The sequence below is a fragment of the Plectropomus leopardus genome, chromosome 5 (assembly GCF_026936395.1).
Source record: "Plectropomus leopardus strain MGB_pleo_1.0 chromosome 5, ASM2693639v1, whole genome shotgun sequence".
NCBI classification, from domain to species: Eukaryota; Metazoa; Chordata; class Actinopteri; order Perciformes; family Serranidae; genus Plectropomus; species Plectropomus leopardus.
The window spans coordinates 26,679,434-26,701,414 of record NC_142180.1 but is presented as its reverse complement, the minus strand read 5'-3'; the positions used below and the strand labels follow the sequence as shown (position 1 = coordinate 26,701,414).

Here is a 21,981-nt window from a genome sequence, read left to right as displayed (position 1 = left end):
ACAGTCATCAATTATTCAATTTTCTGACACAACAATTGGATCTAACAAAATAGATAAACAAACATCTCACATTTTCTGGACACCATAAACTGTCAAAAACACAGACTCCATGTTTTACTGCATGGTAGGTATAAAAACAGTTTTCTAATCAATTCAGCTTGGACATGTACTCAAATCTCCAAGCACCATTTTTGACTTTTCAGCATCAGAAAACTGTATATCAACTATTGAAATGCGATAAAACGTTATTGCGTTTTTCAATTATTTTTGGACAACAATAAATTCTACAGCACAAAGGCAAAAGCAATATCAGGCTAATGGCTAGAAATTGCTGATAATCATTTAGATTAGCCGATAATTGTTTAGTTTAGTTTAGTGTAGTTGCAAAAATGGCTTATTAAAGCAGGATTTTCCTTAAAAAAATAGATTGGATTGTTTGGGTTTTGGGTTTTTTTCTGTTTTTCTTGGGTATAGGTGTGTACCCCACAGTGCTCTCATGAGGTCGGGGCTTTGTAAAAAGGGTGCCAGACTGTAAGCAGCGGGCATCCAAGAGACATGGTGCTGAAAAATGCAAATATATCAAGGCAAAATACCAAAAAAAAGTGAATCTGGGCTTGGCTTTTACTTCCTCTGGTGTGTGTGTTCACAAACAGTAACTTACAATCCTGCAAAGTATGCCTTTAAATTAATAATAAATATTAATATATATTCATAAATATATATTAATGTATAAATATTTATATAAATACTTTTAAAAATTGATACAAATAAAAACAAAGATGTGTTATTCATCAAAGTTCCAAGACCAAGCAGTAATTTATACAAAATTGATAGAAATGCACAATTAACAAAGGTTTTTATGTTTACAAGTTGAGATACATTAGAATGAAATCCATGAAGTGTTAGAAATCTTTGCCAATTAGAGTCTTTTTCGGATGTTTTTGAATAACAATAACGTAGATGTTGACTGAAAGCAGGTTTTTCCAAAGAGACAATACTCTGTATTTCAGTGAATATTGATTAAGGGAAGTCCGACAGTACACAAGATGAAAGTCCTCACAGTGCATAATTTGAGTAAATGTCTGAGGATAACAAAATTCAAAGAGAAAATTATGGGAAGTTAGATGTGCATATTTATACATCAATACACTAGTCTTGTTTAACAAATACAAAAAAGTTTAAGAAAAAAGTGACATAATGTGCTGTTAGAGGCATATTAAGAGTGCTGAATAAACATATTTGGTCTACAGTTAACGTGCTTTGGGATTCTGCACCTCCTGAGGAGATTTGACGTGATTAGTGGCGCTCACATGGACTTCATGTCCTGATATTGTCCTGCTTTTACTAATAGAGTATAATTTCCACTCCAGCCCCTTTTTTACTCTTTATTCTGCTGTGTCACAACTCTGATTGGGCCTCTGGTCTCTGAAATTGCAAAAACTTAGTTGGTCACACCCACTCGTGCCCACAGCTTGAACTAGCGATTTTGCTCGCATGAAAATAGAGCCACTTTTGTCTGTGTGTGAGCAGTTGTGTGCCCTCTAAATTAGAGAGCTCTTCACAGTGGACAACTCAGCCAGCGTGACAAATTGCATCTGGATTTATGCTGGATTCAGTTTTAATGATGTTTGAGCAGAACGCTCCCTGCTGACAGGACTCACCTAACTAGCACTGTGTGTGAGTGTGTGAGGTGAGGGATGTGTGATCGCACGTGACAGGTAATATAAACCATGTCTGTAAACAGCGTAATGAGTGAGATTTGGTTCAAGCGTCGACAGACGGTATAGGATGTCAGATCCACTTACGGCGCGTTATCGCGACGTGTCGATTGGCTGGCTTTCCGTTTTTCCAGGTCGTGACCCTTGTTGACAGGAAGATCAGTTACAGCGTAAATGTGAGCTAAACGGCCTGTCAAACCTCCAACTTCTCTCTTTTAATTTGCCTTGAGAGTCTCTTAACTCTAAAGGAGAGAGATTCCTACAGCCAAATCATTTTGTTGGAACCCTGCAAAAGCTCCTGAATCTCTCAGCAGCCGTGAGCTAAACACTTCCTCATTTTATTTTGCTGTTTGCAGGCCTTTGGGGGGAACGAGTCAAATTGTGTTTGCACAGACAGCTCATCAGCTAAAGTCAACGCTGTTAAACCAGCCATCAAATAGGAGCAGGAGGCGGTGTGTGGAGGTGTGTGTGGTGCTGTTGCTACAGGAGACGCGTCCTGCTTCATCACGCTCCCTCGTTGTTCCATCTCAACACTTTGCTCAAATCTCTGTTTCCTCCCTGTTGATAAAAGCAGCTTTCCAACGAGTGCACACATCCCAAAATCCTCCCCGACACTCACACGAACGTTCACACTTGCACGTACACATTCGCCACCCGTTTTTGCTGTGAACTCACTCAGCCATAATGACATAGCTAGTGTTGCCACAGTGTAGCTACAGATGGAAGCAATTATGGTGCTGTGAAAATATTTCCTGAAGAAAGGCAGTGTTTTGACTGGTGGAACAGCGGGATGCAATCACTCAGTAATTGAGGTCCGCTGAAACATCAATGAGGCGACGGCGGATTGGAGATTCCTTGTTGTGGCGTCATGTTCGAGTGGATGACGATCGCCGCAGAGCTAGGACCGGCTCTTGTCGTCCTCCCCGGTGGTTGTAATGTTTTGAGAAGCTTTGTGCAGGAAAGAAAATTTGCTGGCAAATTTACGGCTGTGGTCTCATATAGTTCCATTCTAATTGCTGCGGTTTGGAACGGGGCCTGAGTTGAGGCTTAGGAGGGGGAGCCCATAAAGCCGACACAGTTCTTTGTATTTACATGGCAGCTAGTTAAAGCACAGGGTCTCAAGTCTGCTGATGATAAATGTGTTGCCCTGTAGCTTGAACCCCAACAGAGAGAAAGAGACAGACAGGAAACGAGGAAGAAAGAGAGGAAAGGGGGAGGAAGCATTCACCACAGTAGTTCATTTTTTTGTTTGATGCGGTCTCCTCTTTCAGGCGGAGAGAGGGCTCTGTAACCTTGACGCCACAGTTGTCCTTCCTCCTCTCCTAAGTCCCTCTGCTGTCACTCCTGCAAGTCAGACACCAGTGGCAAAGAGAGAAAGAGAGGGAGACGGAGAATAGACAAGTAGAGATAGAGGAAGTGTAGCTGTGCATCCCCAGACGCCAGACTGTGCTCGAACTCACACATCTCTCCCACCCTGAGGAGCTTCTGAGAGGCTTGAAGAACAGAGCTGATCCCCTGTGTGAATACTGAGACTTGGCTGATGAAAATATGAGGACCTATGTGCTTTATAACAATTGACTGTGTGTGTGTACTCGGGCCTTGCAGAGGAAAAAAGGGGAGTGAAATACTGTATGGCGTATGTGCTGTGCTCAGTGTAGAGATGGGAATTTTTCTAGCGAGCTTTAAGAAGATAAGAATAGCGGCCCGAGCCTCTGGAAAGCTCGGCGAGGTGCAAGGACTCCTGAAGGGTTTCAGCACTTTCATCTTAGTTCTTCCTCTGAGTCCTCCCTGTGCTCCTCACATCTCCGTCTGCACAGCGGGGACCTCAGAGGGAGCCTTGAGAAACACAAACTGACCCCTCAGCGAGCCACGGGTCCTCGATGATAGATGTGTTTGTGTGTGTGAGCAAGGTTGCCATCTTTCAACAAGTAGAGGTAGATTTTTGGGGCGGTGAAGGTTGTTCACATATATCTTACAGTTCCTCTAAGACTTGTGTGTTTGCTTTTTTGTTTATTTGGTTTTTTTTAATCAGGTTTTCAACTTTTTTGTAACTTTTTTGTTGGTTTTGCATGAACATACAATTGTGTCATCAGAGCACTTAAAAAAAAAAATAATAAAAAGGCTCATATTCCCTTCATATAATGACATCATAAATAGTCGCAATGGAAATATTGCCAAACCTCACAACAGCTGACAAAGACTAAGAACATTAAAACAGAACAAGGGGACAAAAAGAAACCATCAGTCAGCCAATGCTATTCCATATCTATGATAGATAACCACAGAAGTTAGTTCAGTCAGGAATGAGTGGGAAATAAATCCCCTTAATGAATTTGAAGAATGGACCCCTTATTTTTTCCAAATGTATTGTAGAAAACATACAAAAGTCTGAACTTTTCCAATCTAAAAAAATAAAGGGTGTCTCTTATCCAGTGGGTATGATTAATCGATGAATCAGTCATCCAATAGTTGTCAGTTAGTATAGCAGTTTTTTTTGTTTGTTTTAAGATTTTGGGGCTTTATTGCCTTTGAGCATGAAGGGAGGGGAGAGAGAGACGGCGACATGTAGCAAAGGGCCGGGGCAGGAATCGAACCCGCGGCTGAAACCCTGGTTGAAAGCGCTTTTTAAAAAGGCTCTGGTGTCGCCACTGCTGCTCTCTTACCCTCTTACCATCTATTACAAGCTATACGATATGGCATCCATAACAAACACAGATCAGCTGGACACTGAATAATGCTTGTGAATGTTGTGCTTTTTTCCTGGTACGTGTTGTGCACTTGTTGGTAGCTGTGTCGTCATCCCTCTGTTAATGTAGCGTTAAATTAGCTACCTAGCTAATTTATGTTAATACTATAAAGACATACGCCCTAACTTAATGTCCCTGCACATGCTGTTGGATGCTGCAGCAGGCCGCTGATCACAGCTGTTTACATTAGATGAGATCCTCTAGTGACCCTGACTGCTCAACAAAAGCTTCAGGTATCTAAAACTGAAGAAGAAAATAGGTAGATGTAATGCAGATGAGTATTCGAAAGTCTCTGGGTAATACAAAAAAAGCTTTTAAAAGAACTTAAATAAATCGAAATAGATTCCATAGATTTATAAAGAATATTGACTCTTACCTACAGTATGTAAATCAGTTCAGTTGAATTTATCCAAGGTTGCAATAAATGTGGTTTATAAGTATGGAAAGAAGCCAAAATACATTTTAACACCTACACTGCAGTCCCTTAAAACTTTTCTGATACGACTATGTATATAACATGTTACATAGTATTTAAATTACAAATGCAACACCTTAAGGAAACCTGGAAACATGTTTCTTTAATCAGCTTCTTTTGCTAAGAGATGGAGTTCTGACACAAACTTTGTTGTCAAAGTTCACAAAGTTATTTTTACATGGAACATTTCTGGCTTTGTGTGCTTTTCTTGTGCTGAGATGGAAAAATGAGATGGCACATTTTACCCTTCACCCATCAGTACTCAGCAACATTTAGATCAAAATGTGATGACAGTAGTGTGATTTGTTTGCCACCGTCAGTCAAATCTGATCAAACAACACCCACACAGTCCTGATGAATCAGATTTTTTTGAGAGTGAGATTCTTAATTAATGATACCACAGCATGTTTTTTTCTGAACTTTAACTTTCAAATAAAAAAACAAGTTTTCAGGGACTGGGCTGTCTGATATCAGTGCTGCTGCATTTTTTCTTTTTTGATTAATTTAACTTAACTGTGATTGTTGCATGCAAAAATGTGATTGCTTAATTGCAAAGATTTGTAGTAGTTGAGAAAATCCAATTTAATTTTGACAAATCAGGTGGAAAAAATTGGCACTTATTTTGTAATCGCTGCTTCCACTTTGGTGCGAGAAGTTGTGGGAACTAAGTGAGTACATTCACTCAAGTACTATATTTGAGTGCAGTCATGAGGTACTTGCACCTAAATATTTCCATTTTATGATACTTTAAACTTGTACTTTACCACATTTCAGGTACAATTGTGTATTTAACTTAACTACATTCACTTAACAGTTACAGATGCTTGATTTCAGATTAAGTCTCCATTTACAAAACATACAACAACTTTCTAAAATGTGATACAGAGTTTAACTTCCCAGCAGTGTATGAAGCAGGTAAAATTAAGCCCTTTTTATACTGCACAAAAAGCTCACCAACACCCGCTAACATCTGGCTTTTTTATTTAATGGGAAAGGTTGCAATCAGCATTCATTCTCGACACAATTACTCTGCAATAGTCACAGATATTTTTTGGCTCCAGCTCCAAGCAGCTACCATCAGCAGTTATAGAGATACAAAATCTGGGTGGGCGCATTAATTTCAGCCCCCTTTACTGGCGCGATAGAGGCCACCAGAAAACACCATCCAAGCAGCACTCAGACATTGTTCCAAATTCATCTGTACCGAGTTTTAAAGATAGATTGAGTAAGACACACACACAGAAAGGCATATTGGTCTGCTGCAGAATTGTGTACAAAGCTCTGGTCTACTGGCAATGGAAAAGGAGACTATCACCTATTTTTCTCATGTTTAAAAAACCTGCCTACATGTGCTAATTTTGATGGGAAAAGGGTATTAGCTTTACCTTGACCAATACTTATACTTGTAGCTAAATATGTATTTACACAAACACATAGGTTTCATTTTAACATTGTGGGAGACACATGAAACGATGGATATGGGGGTCCTCTACCAGAAAATTTTGAGAATCAAACGCTGAATTTCTTTCATTCTGATTAATTTTAATGCACCAATTTGTGCCATTACTGCCTCAGTTCATGGTGTAAATGTCTTTGTCAAAATAAGTAATATGCTACTATGTTTTTATTGAGGAGAATGTGTTCCCTGTGTCCCCCCCAAAGTCTACACCTGTGCATTTACTAGTAAAATACACATGCAGGACTTGCATCCCAAAAGTGTAGCACTCTGGAAAGACTAGTGCAAGAGTGTGCATAATTGGATTAATGTGTTGTACTGTGAGATCCAGATGCCAGCCTCATAAAAAAAAGTTTACATGTGTTTGCATGTGAATGAGCGAGTGTTAAAAAGCTGGAAAATGACAGATCGGCACATTAAACATTGTGTGAGGTGACCTGGAGCCTTTTGAACAGCTACACACCAAAATACCACCAGCAGAAGCCACAGGCTCCTCTCACTATCTGCAAAATTGAACACCAGACACTAGCATTTAAGGAATTTGGCTGAACCTACACACACATACAGAGAGAGCTGATCAAGAATAAGGGACCTGGAGGTGCTGTGTAATGCCTCAACAGAGAGTCCTGCAGCGTGACATCCGGAGTACTGTAACTACTCTCCACTCACACCACTTGGGATTGTTTTTGTGTCTATCATTCAGACAGAAATCGACCTCGGTGAGTTCCCCTAACTCCCTGCGTCAAACAACACTTTTCCTCCTTTCTGCAACACATCAATAACACTACTGCGCTTTTTTCACACTTCCCCTCTCTGCTGCACTTTCTGTCTCAATCTCATCCTCTTCCACTTCATTTGTGTCTCCTCCCTCTAACACTTCCTCTTCCGTTGTCACTTCTTTCAGCCTCTATTTCGCTGTTCGTCATTCCCCTCTACCTCTCTCTCTCTCAGTTTGTCCATCAGCCTCTTCCTATCTCTTCCAGTTTGTTGCGGCTCCTCTGTATTGATCACCTTAAACTCTTTAGTCTGGGTCAGCTGACAGGTGCTGTGATTCTGAGCGATCGTTCGGCTCAGGATGTGTCCTGATTGCACGTCCACCTGCGAGGCCTTGGCCTGTGTCACGGTGGAGACATTTCATTAAAGGCGGCCTGTAAATTAACAGAGCGGACGGGTGGCTGAACGAATGGGGCGAGGTTAGTTTCAATCAGCTGCCCAGATGGCGTGCAGCCCCAACATGAGACCTGATGGTTTAATCATTCTGTTAAACCCTCAGAAATTTGTGTCAGGGAACCAGTCCAGCATTTCAGCGCTCGGGGAGTTAACATAAAAACAAATTGGCGTGTGTGTTCAGCTGGTGGGCGCGCAGTATAGCTCCGTACATGGCTCTGATGTGATATACGGATGTAGCATGTGAGAGAGATTAAGTTGAAATTGCCTGGTCGATGATTTGGGACGGAGAGATATAAGCCCTCGGGGCAGATAGTTAGACTAATGCTATGCGGACCTGCTCTCCAATTTATCGCCTGTGACATGTTTGTGAATATTTATTATTGCTCTCCACGGTTTGCTTTTGGCTTTGCACCTAAAATGAGAGTATCAATTACTAAACGAAAGCACAGCCAGCCCGTAAGTTTTAGTATATAGAGGTATAGAATAAAAACTGCTTCCTTTAGAGAAACATGTATACACACATGCGCTCTCATGCGAATGAAACTCTCTGGAAAACAATTTATTTCACCACAGTGTCCGCCACAGCCCAGTTGCTTTGTTTGAATTGGATGCAGCTGAAACTACTAACAGACTCACCCTTGTTAAGCTGCCTCTCACTAAAGGTTGACCAGATTGGGAAAACAAAGTCTCCTGATTTAATTGAATCTACAAATTCAATGAGGAACATTCCTGACAGCAACACGTGTGCATAGGCTGTGAAAAAACATTTATGGGCAACAAAAAAAAAGTCCTGTAGCTAGCTTTTGATTACACGGCAGCAGGAAGGGGGGAGGGAGTGAGCCCCCCTCTGATGATTTTAACACGCAGCCATGCACCCCCAAAAGCAACTCTAGATTTCCCTCTTTTACCCCAAGCAGAGATTTTTCTATAAGCACAAAAAGGGAGAAGGAATCATGGAAGAGGGCGAGAGTTAAAAATTAAGACACACTGGGTAGCCAGAGGTGAAAGACAGGAATGTATAGGCAGCAGGAGAGTCGTGCAGGTATGTAATTATGCAGTCATCATTGCAATCACTGACTCTGAGCCAGCCAAAAGCCTGATCTGCCTTCGCTAATAGACCCAGCAGAAGAACTGAATCTATTACGAGTAGGTTTTTGGTGGAGATTTTATGGAATTTTAATTGCAAACACATGGCTGGTGTGCATAAATGTTTTAACATATTGATCAGTCGGGCATGTCTGACTAGCCCTCAGGAGCTGAGGTTGGGTGTATCTTTTATTTTTCAAATATTCGAGTTGTGCACAACTCTCCAGCAGCAGGGAGGGATTGTAAATGGTTTTATAATCATCCGAGAGTAAATACAGTTTACGAGCGAGCAAGTTTTAGTCCAAGTAAGGAGCTCTGCAGCGTTTCAGCTTCTTTTTAAAGCGCTTTAATTCATTCTCAGTCTCTTGCCATCCTCAGGCACATGTCGGTGTTAGCCTCGCAGCTCGCAGCGTGAGGTGTACTGTATGTTTGTGTGTGAAAGAGAGAGAGATGCAGTGGTGGCAAGAGCGGGTGAGATATAGAATGTATCTGCTGAAAGAGAAATAATGGGGATGGTTAAAAAAAAGGAGTGAGACAGCAGGAAGGAGGAAGACGTGCTAAAAACACAAAACAAAGTAGTGCCTGCAGTCTTTCAACAGAGGAAAAGGAGAGGAGGATAATGAGCAAAATCACTGAGCCATGGGTGCAGGCGGCGCACACGCTTGCTTATTAACACACACACATATTCATACATCTATACACACTTGTTCGCACCACAGCGCACGTGCTTTGCCACGTGCATTCATGCCGTCAATGCATGCATAAACACATTAACATGCAGAGAAATGGTGGGTTCTGGAGATGAAAGCCCCTCAGATCAATGGCTGTACGCTGACACAGTCGTAACCTATCAAGCTCAGAAGTGTGCGCTCGTGGCATCGACAGGTCCACCGGGATGCTGTGAAGTCTCTTTGTTCTGTTTTGATGTGCTGCGTTTCTGATACGTGTTTTCCAGCTCTCAAAGTGCATAAAAGTTCCCTTGCCTGGCTTCTGATTAAGGAACTTATCGAACTGTAGGAAGCCTCAAATAGTTCCTAAATTAATTTGTTGACATTTAAATTAGCTGACACCCCGAGACAGTAATAAGAAACTAGTGTAGAAAGAGAGAGGGTTAAACAGGCTTCCTGATGCTGTTCGTGCTCTGCTGATAAATGCGTGCTTCTTTTTTTTTTTGAATGATTTTGGTTTATTACAACATGGGTCTTATATTGGTAGTTTTGGTCTCTAAAATTAGTAATAGTAAGTGTTGAGTAATGTAATCATATAAATAGTTTGCACAACTGTCTAGAAGTTCTTTACAGTCTTGCATTTGTTTGTATGCATGAAAAGTGATAGAAATAGTCAAAAAAGAGACAAATTCAAGTTTTCCACTTCCACACAGCTAAGTTTTGGAAAGTGCATGTGCAAAACAAGGAGAGGAGTGGACTTTATTTTTTAGTGTTGGGTTTCACAGCTTTAATTGCTGAGTTAATTGCTGATATATGAGAGCACAACAACATCGCTATAAAAAGGTCCAGCTAGACAGGAACAAAATAAGTCTGACAGCTGTACAGGTTTTAAAGAAAACTCCAGATTGGACAAACACTTTTGAAAGAGGAAACAAAGAACAGTGAATTAATATTCTGTCCACCGAAACGTCTAATTAATGTCTTCTTTTTTCAACTTTCTTGTCATACTGGTTCTGAGTACACAAGGTTTTTTGTGCAATGAGGGATTATGACCTTGCACTTACTTTCGGTCTTCACTCTAAATAACGTGTTTACGCAACCTTTTTGGCTTGTGACTCTTTGTAGACAAGCAGTGCACACTCACAAGGGTTGGGTACTTTTAAGAGCACCGATTAGGGCTGTACCTGATCCAGAATTATACCAGTTGAATCGAATTTGGCTTTTTGCTACAAATATTCAATGAGTCATTCTGTTTTCAGCACAGTTTTAAAGTTTGACCAGGCTCTGCAGGATGTTTAGTGTGACAGCAGCATTCATATCATATAGTAAACAAGCGAACAGCGGCAAAAATGTAATGCAAATGCATTACAACATTTTTTCCAACACTAGATGTCAACAAAAGCCAGAGTATAGTATTAACTTGACGTGAACAAATAAATAAAAAACAAACAAATAAATTCACCATTTCTTGTGAATGGTACCCAAACTTAATGCCAGAAACTAAAGCAAATTGGTGCCATTTGTTTAAAAACAATTGGAAAAAAAGGCCATGAGCAACTTGGTAAGAAATCTTCCACAAACTGCAAGAAATTAGTTTTAAAAAGAAAATTTTAAACTTTTTAGAAAAAAAAACTAGGGAAAAATGTGTTTAAAAAAGATCATATTCATAATTATCATAATTACATATTTGAAATTATGTCGCAGAATTTTTTATACATTTTATCGCAGTTTTCAACTTTTTTCAAGTATTGTTTGTCTTGTTTGTGTGTGTGTGTGTGTGTGCATGTGTTTTGTTTTTTTTTTTACTAATTTTGTGGTAATTTTTCTTGTGTTTTACTAATTTCTTGCTAACTTCTGGGTCATTTCTTTCTCTCATCACTCATTGCCTTCGTCCCAATTTTCAAATTTTCAAAGGTTTCAAAAGGTTAACACTCACACCCCTTTGTCACAAGTTGCATATTTTTATCAGTCGTGAACACTTGCACTGAAGAGGTCTATTTCTGTCACATCATTTAATTTTAAGATTTTTAGAAGCAGGATTTATTTTTAAAAATAGGCACATTTTGGGTGCTAGAAATAGTTTTTTTCTTCTTAACTCGTTAAATAACCCCTCATCCCTCACATCCATCTTACGACACCTTGAGGGATCCCGACCCTCAGGTTGGGAATTGCTGGTTTCTGTTTTCCAGCTTAAACATCAGCTTGTCTGAACACTCGTGTTTCTTGCCAGACTTCATTGTGTTGATGCTTCAGTGTTCCAAGATGTTCGTAATTACCCTGATGAGGACAGTGCTGTCATATCATCGGCCAGAACTATGAAAATTAGACCCAAGTTTGTAATAAACCATGATTATCCTTCGGATGTGTGTTTCTAATCAGCATCAACATCACTGATGCTGGGTTAAAAATCATCCTTCTTCTCCTCTGTCTGACTCTCTGTCTCAATCTTTCACACACATGTTCACAAGGGCATTGTCGAAAGCGCCGCCAAACTGCGAGCATGGGCCGAGCAGATACACAGAGTCTTCTGCCAGAGCTCTAATCAAGGGAAATGTTTAACAACTGGCACAAAGCTAGCAGGGATTTTCATTAATTTCACTAACTCACCGGCAAAATGGAGGGAGAAATGAGAGCGGAGGACACAAGGGAAAATTTTTAAAAATCACTCAGACTAACATGACCACGGCTGTCACGCTCGCCGTGTGACGGAAACATCACTTTGTCGCGCAGATATTAAAATTGATTGTGCGGGAACGACCTTGATTTGAAAGTGTGCAGTAAAAGTTTCTTTGCTTGAAATTTTATGCCATTACTCCCATCATGCCGCCACCCCTGGTGATCAAAGGAGTGGTGGGTAAGAGTGAGCAATACGGAGAGAGGATTAACAGCTAACAAGAGGATTGGCGGGAGGGAAGGACGATACCGGGTGTGAAGGAGCAGACGACTGCGGGGGAGAGACAAAGGGAATCGAGTACTGAAGAAAAATTGAAACTCTGCTTGAGCTCCTTTGTACCTTAAATTTGACAGTTAACTTATGTTTTGTACACAAATCTGCTCTCAGTGATGCGTTCAACAACAGAGCACCTCCATCTTTTTCTAACAAGCCTCAGACCCCCCTCCTTCGCCTCCCTTTTTCTCTCCTCGTCACCTCTTTAATCATCACTCATGCCCTCCTCTCCTCTCTTTTCGTCAGCCGTCTCCTCCTCTCATCTTCCTCTCCTTTGTTTCAACTCTCCTACTCTTTTGTCTCATGTCCTTTTCTCTCCTCACTTCTCCTCCCTTTTCTTCAATCCATGGAAAATCCCTCTCCTCCCCTTAGTCTCTTCTCCTCTACTGTCCTTCGCTCTCCTGTGCTGTTTCTTTTCTCGTCTTTCCTCTCCTCTCTCTTCGCCTTGCCTTTCCTCTCGTCTCCTCTCCACTTCTCTCCTCTCTTCTCCTCATCTCTTCTATCCTCATTTCTCCTCTCCTCCCAATTTCTTCTCCTCTCCTCTCCTCTCCTCTCCGCTCATTGTTCCGCTGTAATTGGTGCTGGAAGCCTGTAGACGAGCGGCTCGGTGTGCGTCAGGCTGACAGGCAGGCCCGTTGGCTTCTATTAAGCTTTAATAAGTGAGCAGGATTGGAAGAGGAGAGAAGGAGTTGAAGGTGCACAAGCTGCTGCTTCTACTGTCACCTCTCAGTAGGATGCAGAGAAACCTGCCTGCTGTCACACAAATACACACACACACAAAAATCCATCCTTTCATTTTCATCTGCTGCTCCAGCTTATTGCCACTGGCTAAGGATTTTTTGTCTGCATGTTGTGCATCACAGAAAGACAGACAAATGTGTGGGAATAAAAGTATGTGAATAAATTCACATAATAATTAACATATCTGAGTGTCCGTGACAAAGAGAAATGGAGTCGAGGAAGCATATTGAGCTTGAGAAGACCAGCCTGTCTCTGTTCTGCAGCTACGCACACACACTTGTCAAAACCTCTCCTGCTGCATGAGGATGACAGCAGTATTATTGCACCGTGCAGAATTTAATCTGAAGTGCCACACAGCAACCCCAGACCACAGTTGAGGTAAATGTTAGAGAAATATCTACAACCTCTGCAGCTGAGTGCAGCAAGAACAATTCCAGATGTGATGTGTGTGTGTGAGAGGAGATTTGCGGTTTTTACCCCGTTATGTTGCCGCCTTGTTCTGAGCTCTCTGTGGTCACAGCGCTTCGTTTTTGTTTACAAAGTCATCAGGGCTGCGGTTTATTAAAAAAAAAAAAACATGCAGCAATGAATCAATTCATTACCTCACTTTTCAAACTCCTCCAGTCTGTGTGTGTGTGTCTGTTTGTGTGGACCCTGTAAATGAACATGCTGGTAACCTCCAAATGCCTTTCTTTGCGTTGCATCTGTTGCCCCTACAAACACCCTTTTTACTGAGGAGAGGAGAGATAATGTAATTGAAACTGGCAGTCGTTCCAAATTGAATATTGGCCTGAAACATGAAAATAAATACAGCAAGAGATGAGGCTTTGTTTGGGCTGCTGCAACAAAGATGCCAACAATGTGTTCAAGGAGAAAAGAAGTCCCACTGAACAGATGCCAAATTCAATATAAACATAGAAGAACATGGGTGCTCAAATGAATACATAGACAAGAGCTGGCTGTGTGACAGCATGAAGAAAGACATGTCGTGAGATCAAAATTGTGAACTGCCTTCCGTGTTCAAAGCCATTTTTAAGATATTTAGCAATCGCGTCTGTGCATACCATTGAGCAAAACTAACCTCATAAAATAAACCTTAATACTTACTTAAATAAGCACTTTAAAATGCCTAACTCAAGACACATGCAAGAACCTACTTTAAGAGAAAGTAACCGTTTCTCTCAATCCTTAAACACATTTCCCTGTTTCTCTGTTTCTCTGTTAACTTTTTGTCAAAACTTAACAAATTTCTTGTGATGTGTTTCAAAGGAAACACATCACTGAAAACCTTGTTCTCCCCTCTCAAAATGGATTATTTCTAACAGAATAATACACACAGCTATCACATGAGCATCTCATGGAGAGCCCGTGGTGTGATAACTATAAAAACAACCATCAAAATAGTCTTTATATGTATTTTGCCACCATGAGGCCATGCTTAAGATTTCTAAAAAATGTATAGAAACGGTTTGCTTTTTCACCCTTTTTACAATAAATTTTAGCTTTTTGTCCTAAAATAGACTGTATTTTTTGGTGTATACAGATTTTCTCAATTGCTAAGACATGATAAATGAAACTGCGATCCCCTTCATCCTCATAATCACCTTCTTAGCACAGCAGAAGTCTTCTCTTTCAAATGTGTTGACACTTTTTAATTGCTTTCACACATTTTTCACACTCTTTTCAAAACAGTTGATCTCAAAGAAAGACCCATTGGATTAACTGTGTTAAACGAACGGAAAACCTCTGTTGACAGCTGATAGATAGACTGCGTGATTGTAAATCTGCAATATAAAATGTCTTTGCAAAATTCCTCAATCAGCAATCAGCCCTCATCCATCTATAGGCTGTAAAAGATTGAAGCAAAATGCTAAAACAGAAAACTTTCTTTATTTCTTAGAAAATGTCTGTCTTTTTTTCTACAGTATTTCAACAGGAGATCTCATAAATGAGTGCAAAGAAATGCACATGCCAACTGCAGCAGAGACTGTAATCATCTACAGTTCATACTGTGATATACTTCTTGCCTTTTGGCACATACTATAACTGTAAATTATCAACAAGTGGTGCAGGCATATAGCACAAACCAATGTTGGACTGGTAGATATTTATAGCAGTATTTTCTGTTTTGTTGTCAGCTGTGTAATGATTGATTGAAAGAATATATCCTTTAGACCACATGTGCCGACTGATAATATTTGCTTTTGTTTCATGTGTTTAATGTTTTGGGAATGTGAGAGCATTTTGCAAACAAAGTGTGTCATTTTGGCCAGAGACTTTCAGTTTAGGTCTGTGTGTGATCGGTTTTGAAACTGCATCTTCCGAATAGACAAATGTGTTCAAGCAAATGAGAAAAACTGTATATTTTACAGATTAAAAATGATTTTTTTTATTCTCCATTTTTACCCAACACAGTAAAGGTCACCTGAGGCCTTTTTTATGCTCTAACACATGAGTTGAGTGTTTTGCCATCTGAGCTCAAACAGTGTGGCAATTTAAAGGCCAATGTTTTCCAGGTGAACAAAGTATGCTAAATGATGCAATTTGTGCCTGCAGCTTTGCAAAAATGTAATTAAGAATCCTATTTGAGTGAAATTACTGAAATTGTGCGTTAAGTATAGCAGTCCTGCTGCTGATACACAGCATCAAGTTTCAGAATTGTGTGCATAGTTTCATCTTTTGCGTGTATACAAAGGGGAAACTGTAAGTGAGAAAGTCTCTTAAACAATCCCATTTTATATCAAAATATTGCTCGGAAATGGATTATTCCAAGATCAATATTCAGAAGCTGTGATGAAAAGGCAGAGAAAAGTTAAAATGAAATGAGGGAAGAAGAGGTTGTGCCATCAAGCAAACAAAAAAAAATTAAAAACAAATATGCTTTAAGACTGAACATAATCCCGCTGATGAAATGTGATCTCCGGTTATTTAGGCAGATTTGTGTGATGCTGAACTGAACTGAACTGTGCACATCACATAATTATCGGGCTGTAACTGAGGCCTCTGTCCACGTGTATCGCTGAGCTTATTGGATTGGTGATAAAGGACTAATTAGTGCTGAAAAGGACATTGATTGACCAACAAGGCCAGTTGATTAATGCCAGGTCTCTGTCAACGGAAACTGTGAACTTGTTGGGTGTATGGACGGGCATCAATAGTGTTGAGGATTTAATGTCCAAGCTATAAGATGAAACTGTTTGTGATAAGGGATGAATGGATGGTTAAGTATAATGCTGGTCAATTATGTGGACTGTTGAGAGTGAAGTTTTGCTTTAAGGCCACAGCTGTTGTGATATTCAGTCTGGCATTGAACCAACTGTCTGAATAAATAGAAGAAAAACACAGACAAGTTTTATTTCCCTTTGTATTAAGCCTTTTTGTTTAGGTCATTATTTAGTCAAAACAATACTTAACCTTTCAGTGTTAGTTTATTATCTTTTGTTTATTTGTGTCTCTGATAATGTCTGTCTAACACTTTTGTCCACACTGAAATATGGCAGTGAAAGATTGCCCTTAAATTTAGGACATTCATGGTCCCCACATGACACAGTACACAGAGTTTAGTGATCCCCTGACTTTTGCTTTAGTGTATTATGGGCTATATGTTTGTGGTTTCGAGTGAAATGTTTTGATCACTTTGGATGGATTCCCATGAAATCTGATTCAGACATTCACGGATGCCACACACACCAACTTTTTGCTGTGTTTCTCAGTGTCTTTTTGGTCACCAAACTGGGCTGTTTTTTACCAACCAGTCATGGTTTTTCCAGTGACTCTGTGCCACCGTGTTTTTACAACATGATCTTTTCCTAACCCTCACCAGGTGTTTTTTGTACCTCAGTCTAACCACACATTCATCACAGCATTGTTGACAAAGCATCGATGGTTTACTAAAACAGAGAATGCAAACATTTCTTCTGGCGATTATGTTGTGTAACTGCAGTGTATATTGGTGATTTGGTTTTGGGATGTTTTTGGTTTTGGGGCTGTTGCAGAAATTGACTTTTGTTCCAATAGGACATTTTTCTGGCTAGCAGTGTTTTAAAATTAGGGGTCATTGGACAACTCTGAGCACTGACAGTTTTCCTAAAATTAGATTTTAAAAAACTTGCAGTGTATTCCAATATATTGAATCATGCCCTTTTATCGTGATACATATCGTACTGCCAGTTTCTTGCCAATAAAACAACCATACTTGCATGACAGTGCCTAAGTGCAGCGTCATGGAGACTAGTAAACACTTAAGACCGTGACACACCAAGCCGATGGTCGACCATTCGCCCGCGTTTGGCTGACGGTGAGCATCTGCGGCCTTCGTCACCAGGGAGTTTCCTGCACCATCTGCCCTTATCGACATTTGTCTGCTTTTTTCCCGCCGATTCAGCATGTGGCAGCAGCCATGGAGCCTGTCGGTGAATGAAATCAGTCTGATTGCACACAAAAACAGAAACACAAGTGAAAAATGTAAACAAAGGGCTAAAAAGAGGGAGTGAGATTGAAACAAGATTGTTTTTCTTAAACCATTGAGCTCTTTACCGTAAATTTCCTGATGATACATTTGCTTTGATGTTTAGATAAGTTTGTGTTGTCAATGTGCTAAGTGGCTAAAAAAGCGTCCAGGTGGTCTAATGATTTCCTGTTTTCAATGACTACAGACGACCGCCGCCTGCTGGTATGTTGGGGTATCTCCGCTCATGCAGGCGCAGATCTTCGGTGCTTGTTGGCTGTTGGTTTGGTGTGTTCATGTGCAACTTTTTAGCTGAGACACAGTGACGTGAGGGGACACAGCAGGGGGATTTCATTGCCACTAGTTCTCTGATGTTGCCTTCAGTCTTATTACCACGTCTTTCTGGTCTTTCCCCTCTTTTCTCTGTGCACATTGTAAAGTCATTGTTCTCATGCCACCCAGAGAGCGAGCATATCCTCACAGATGGAAAGCGCTGACAAACAAAGCTTGAGGTTTTTCTTTGGTAACTGTGTCATATTTCATGAAACCCAATAGATGGCTGGATTGAATTGCGGCTAAGAGTGGAAATAGTTTTTACAGTGTTTTTGGGTGAACTGCTCCTTTAATGTGTGCTAGAGCCCCTTCGGCACGGCGCAGCAGTTCAATCGTCTCTCACAGTTTTAGCTGCCATTCCCCGGCTTAATGTCAATGTGTAGAGTCACACTTTATTATACCAAGCCACAGGCCACATTAATTAACCACCGGGCTGTCTCATGCTGGAGTACTTGCACCACAACCAGCTCCATTTGTCCCCATTAAAAATGAATTTGTCAGACAATAAAAGTATGTTTGTTTCTCTGTATGTTCATTCTTTCTCCTTTTCTGTGCTGTGTGGAAGTGAGTAAGTGGCTCCCAATGTCTATTAATGACATCCATTTGTTTTGTGTGAGAAAGGATTTATTTTGCTGTCCTTGTGGAGGCAGCCCTCCCTCTACCGCTATCGGTGCTGTAATTTAACAACTATTACTATGTTTGTCTAAGGCCCCAAATGTTCAAGTTCGCTCTAGGCAACCTCCCTCCCTCCCTCTCTCTCTTTCTTTCTTTCTCTCTCTCCCTCTCTCTAACACCCTCCTCTTCCCTTCATCTGTTTCTCTCCAGTCTGCTTCCCTTGGCACAATTTCATTGTATTCGTTGGTGTTGGTCCCAGGAGCTCACGCTGCAAAGCACAACTTTTCTTCTGGCATTTTCCTAATTGATCCATGGCAGCCCGTGCTGTGGTCTAGCTGTATTCATATCTTCAATAATTCATAAACACTTCTCTCACAGGGAGTTCATGTAATGTTCTTACACAAAAGAAACACAGAAATGCATGGCCTTGTCTGCTGATATTTTACACTTTATCTATAAACATGACATGTTATGTTCATCTTTGCAAAGGCTGTGACACTGAGATGCAGCGAGGGAGAAATATCATTGTATTTATTTGAACAAAACAGAGTACAAACTTCTTTTCTGATATAAACTGAAAGCACAGAAAACAAGTTCAGGTGATTCTTTATTGTGTTTGTACTTTAGATCTCGGTCTTCGATGTTTTTTAGGCCAAGGATCCCTTCGCTGACAGAACCATGGGAGCAGGGTCCCCTTACTACATTTATTGTATAAAACTGAGTTTCACTTGAGATAATCCTCAGAATATTTTCAGGTTTTCCCTCAATAGTACTTGCCTCTAGCTCCAGTTGTAGCTTGGCTATGTGTGTTAACCGCAAATTCTCCTGTGGTTTCTGAAGTGGATTGTGTGTCAGAGTCTCTAGTTTTAAATGTTACAAAACGATCCATTGTGGCTCACAAGAATGCCCATGCACTTGACATAATATTACCGCTAATTGGCCAATATATGAAATAAAAACATGCCACACAGTGATGTATCCTTAGCTAACTCGCATGATTGCACAATGATTTGTGCGTAACAGTTAGCCTGTCATTAATGTCATGTATTGATTTTTTTAAACCTTTATTTTAGGATTTTCAACATAGAACAAATATTCAGTACAACACTTAAACATCTAAGCCACAAACTTCTTCACAGATAGAAAAAAATGTAGTAATAATAAAAAGGTCCTGGACTTAACATTCACAGTAAAATAAAAACATGTATACACAGTGATAGAGGGTTTACTGTTACACTGTCAGTTCATTACAACCCTTTACCCTTGAGATACTCTAGTACAGGCCTCCAAATTCTAACAAATATTTGAGCCTTGTTCTTATTTGAGCAACTTAATCTTTCTAAGTACACGACATTCATCAGTTCTCTTATCCATATATCATATGTTGGTGTACAATCTGACTTCCACATAAGCAGAATAAGTTTTTTTTTGCCACAACCAAAAGACATGGCCTGAGTTTCATATTTGTCTGCCAAAGATAACACAATCATGGCACGTAGGACCTGTACTGAAAATTAAAAAAGTTTTATGAATAGGCCACTTTATCTCCACTAATAATATTTTGGATTCATATTAATGTGTATTTTCAGACACAATTAAATTAAATTATTAGAGGGTAATTTGGTGGCCCCTGGTGTAACTCTGAGGACCCTCCACTGGGCAAAAAAATCACCTAAGAAATATCCAGAGGTGATTTACATAAACTTAATGAATAAGCAAATATACCTGCCAACACTTTGGATTAACTCAGCAGTTTTCCTATTTTTAACCCTTTCTCCTGTCCTGCTCCCGAATGGTAATTTCTCCCGCTAATCTTCCAATGTCATGGTAATATGACTCAAATGGGTGTTTCACAGTTTCTGTGATATGTCCAGACCGTAGGATATGTGTCGTGGTACCTGGCAACCCAACCCAAACAACCCTGCCTGACCTGCTGTGCATCACTCGTCACTGCGCACGTTCAAGCTAACATTTGAGGCGACAAGACAGTCACAAGGCTTCTCTAGCATCCAAGTGGATTGTAGACTTCAGACTGAAGTCCTGCATCATTTTATCCTTCCTGTTCTTTTTGTTGAAGGTGTTACTGGCAATGATGGCTCCTCAACACACTCAGTCACTCACTGACACTCTCACAATGTTTGCGTATTTTTTGTGATGTAAATTTTAGTACATTTTACCGTGAGCTGTGGGTTTAAGGCTCGTTAAAAGTTTACATCCTTGTATTTCTTATATAATTTGTGATGTAAGGTTATATTGGGGCAGGTATGGAGGCACCTTATTATTACTCTAGGCTTTCAAACTTTAGGAAGTTTTGAAGGCCCTTTCCTTCTTTCACAATATACCACGGCAAAAAGCAATTCACAACCCCAGAGCAGCTACATATAGTAAGTGGAGTTCTGTCATAATAAACAGAATATGAAACTCATCAATACGAGACAATACGTCAACACTAAGTGAAGATAACGCCAATCAGTCGAGTAGGCCTGTGTGCAAAAGGGGCAACACAACAATATCAGTCTTTTCCATTAAGCCCTATTCCCACTGGACAAAAACCCACTAACATCTGGGTTTTACATTTAATGGAAAAGGTTGCATTTGGCATTCACTCCTGGGACAAATGCCTCTGCAGTGGTCATGGGTATTTATCGGTTTCAGCTTCGATCGGTCCAATATAAATGATGGGCTGCCACAAAATACCTTCTGTCTCTGTTTCAGCATTGTCGAACATCGTTCAGCATTTAGTTGGCACTGAGTTTGAGGGAAAGATTAAATAAGTAATGCATATATAAAAAAGAGAAGTAACCAATGTAACACTTTCACTAGTCCTCATACTGCTTTTTACTGTTAACTAACCTATTTAATGACCCGTCCATGACAAAGTTCGGACACACCAGAAATTTTAAAAAAGTAAGGGAAAGGTCTACACGCAGCTTTGGTCTACTGGCAGTGGGAAAGCAGTTTTTGGCCTATTTTAATTGGAATTCCCGTGTTTAAAAAGCACACTAATTTTGAGGTAGAAACCTACAAACATCTCATCTCCTTCCAGTACTTATCGTACAGTTGATGGTCCCACTCCTTCTCTTTCCTCTTTCTCTGCACACACGCCCCCGTCCTCCTCCACAGCAGCAGAGGGGTCTCTTAATGGTCACGGTCTCGTCTGACTCCCTACATTTCCTCCTTCATAGCACACAGCACACTCAAAATACTACCGTTATCTGATTTGGGATTTGAGGAATTCCAAAACATGGATATATTTTGTTCTACATATGGACCAATATTGTTTATGGCGGCAGTGCAAATACAAAATATTATAATTTTAAATATATATATTTAAGCATTTTTTGAAGGCCCTGTCTTGTGTGGCCCCTAGAGTCCCAGTAAGCTCATGCATTAATGCGGCATTGAACATGTGCTGTTCTTATCAAAATTCTGGCAAGTCCCAAGGGGTACATACAACAGAAAAGTCTAGTTCAGAAAATAACAGACTTTCATGGTATATAACGTGAGAACTCTATTACTCACCATTAATGCCAGACTTGGCATCTCTCCCCATGAAGCTAATGTTGTGAAACATGTTC

At 40.3% G+C, this 21,981-nt stretch overlaps 1 protein-coding gene across 2 annotated transcripts in view; it reads left to right on the top strand.

Moving 5' to 3' along the window:
- Window positions 1-21,981, top strand: part of sema6bb (sema domain, transmembrane domain (TM), and cytoplasmic domain, (semaphorin) 6Bb) — a 172,787-nt gene that overhangs the window by 146,993 nt on the left and 3,813 nt on the right. The window lies entirely within an intron of this gene.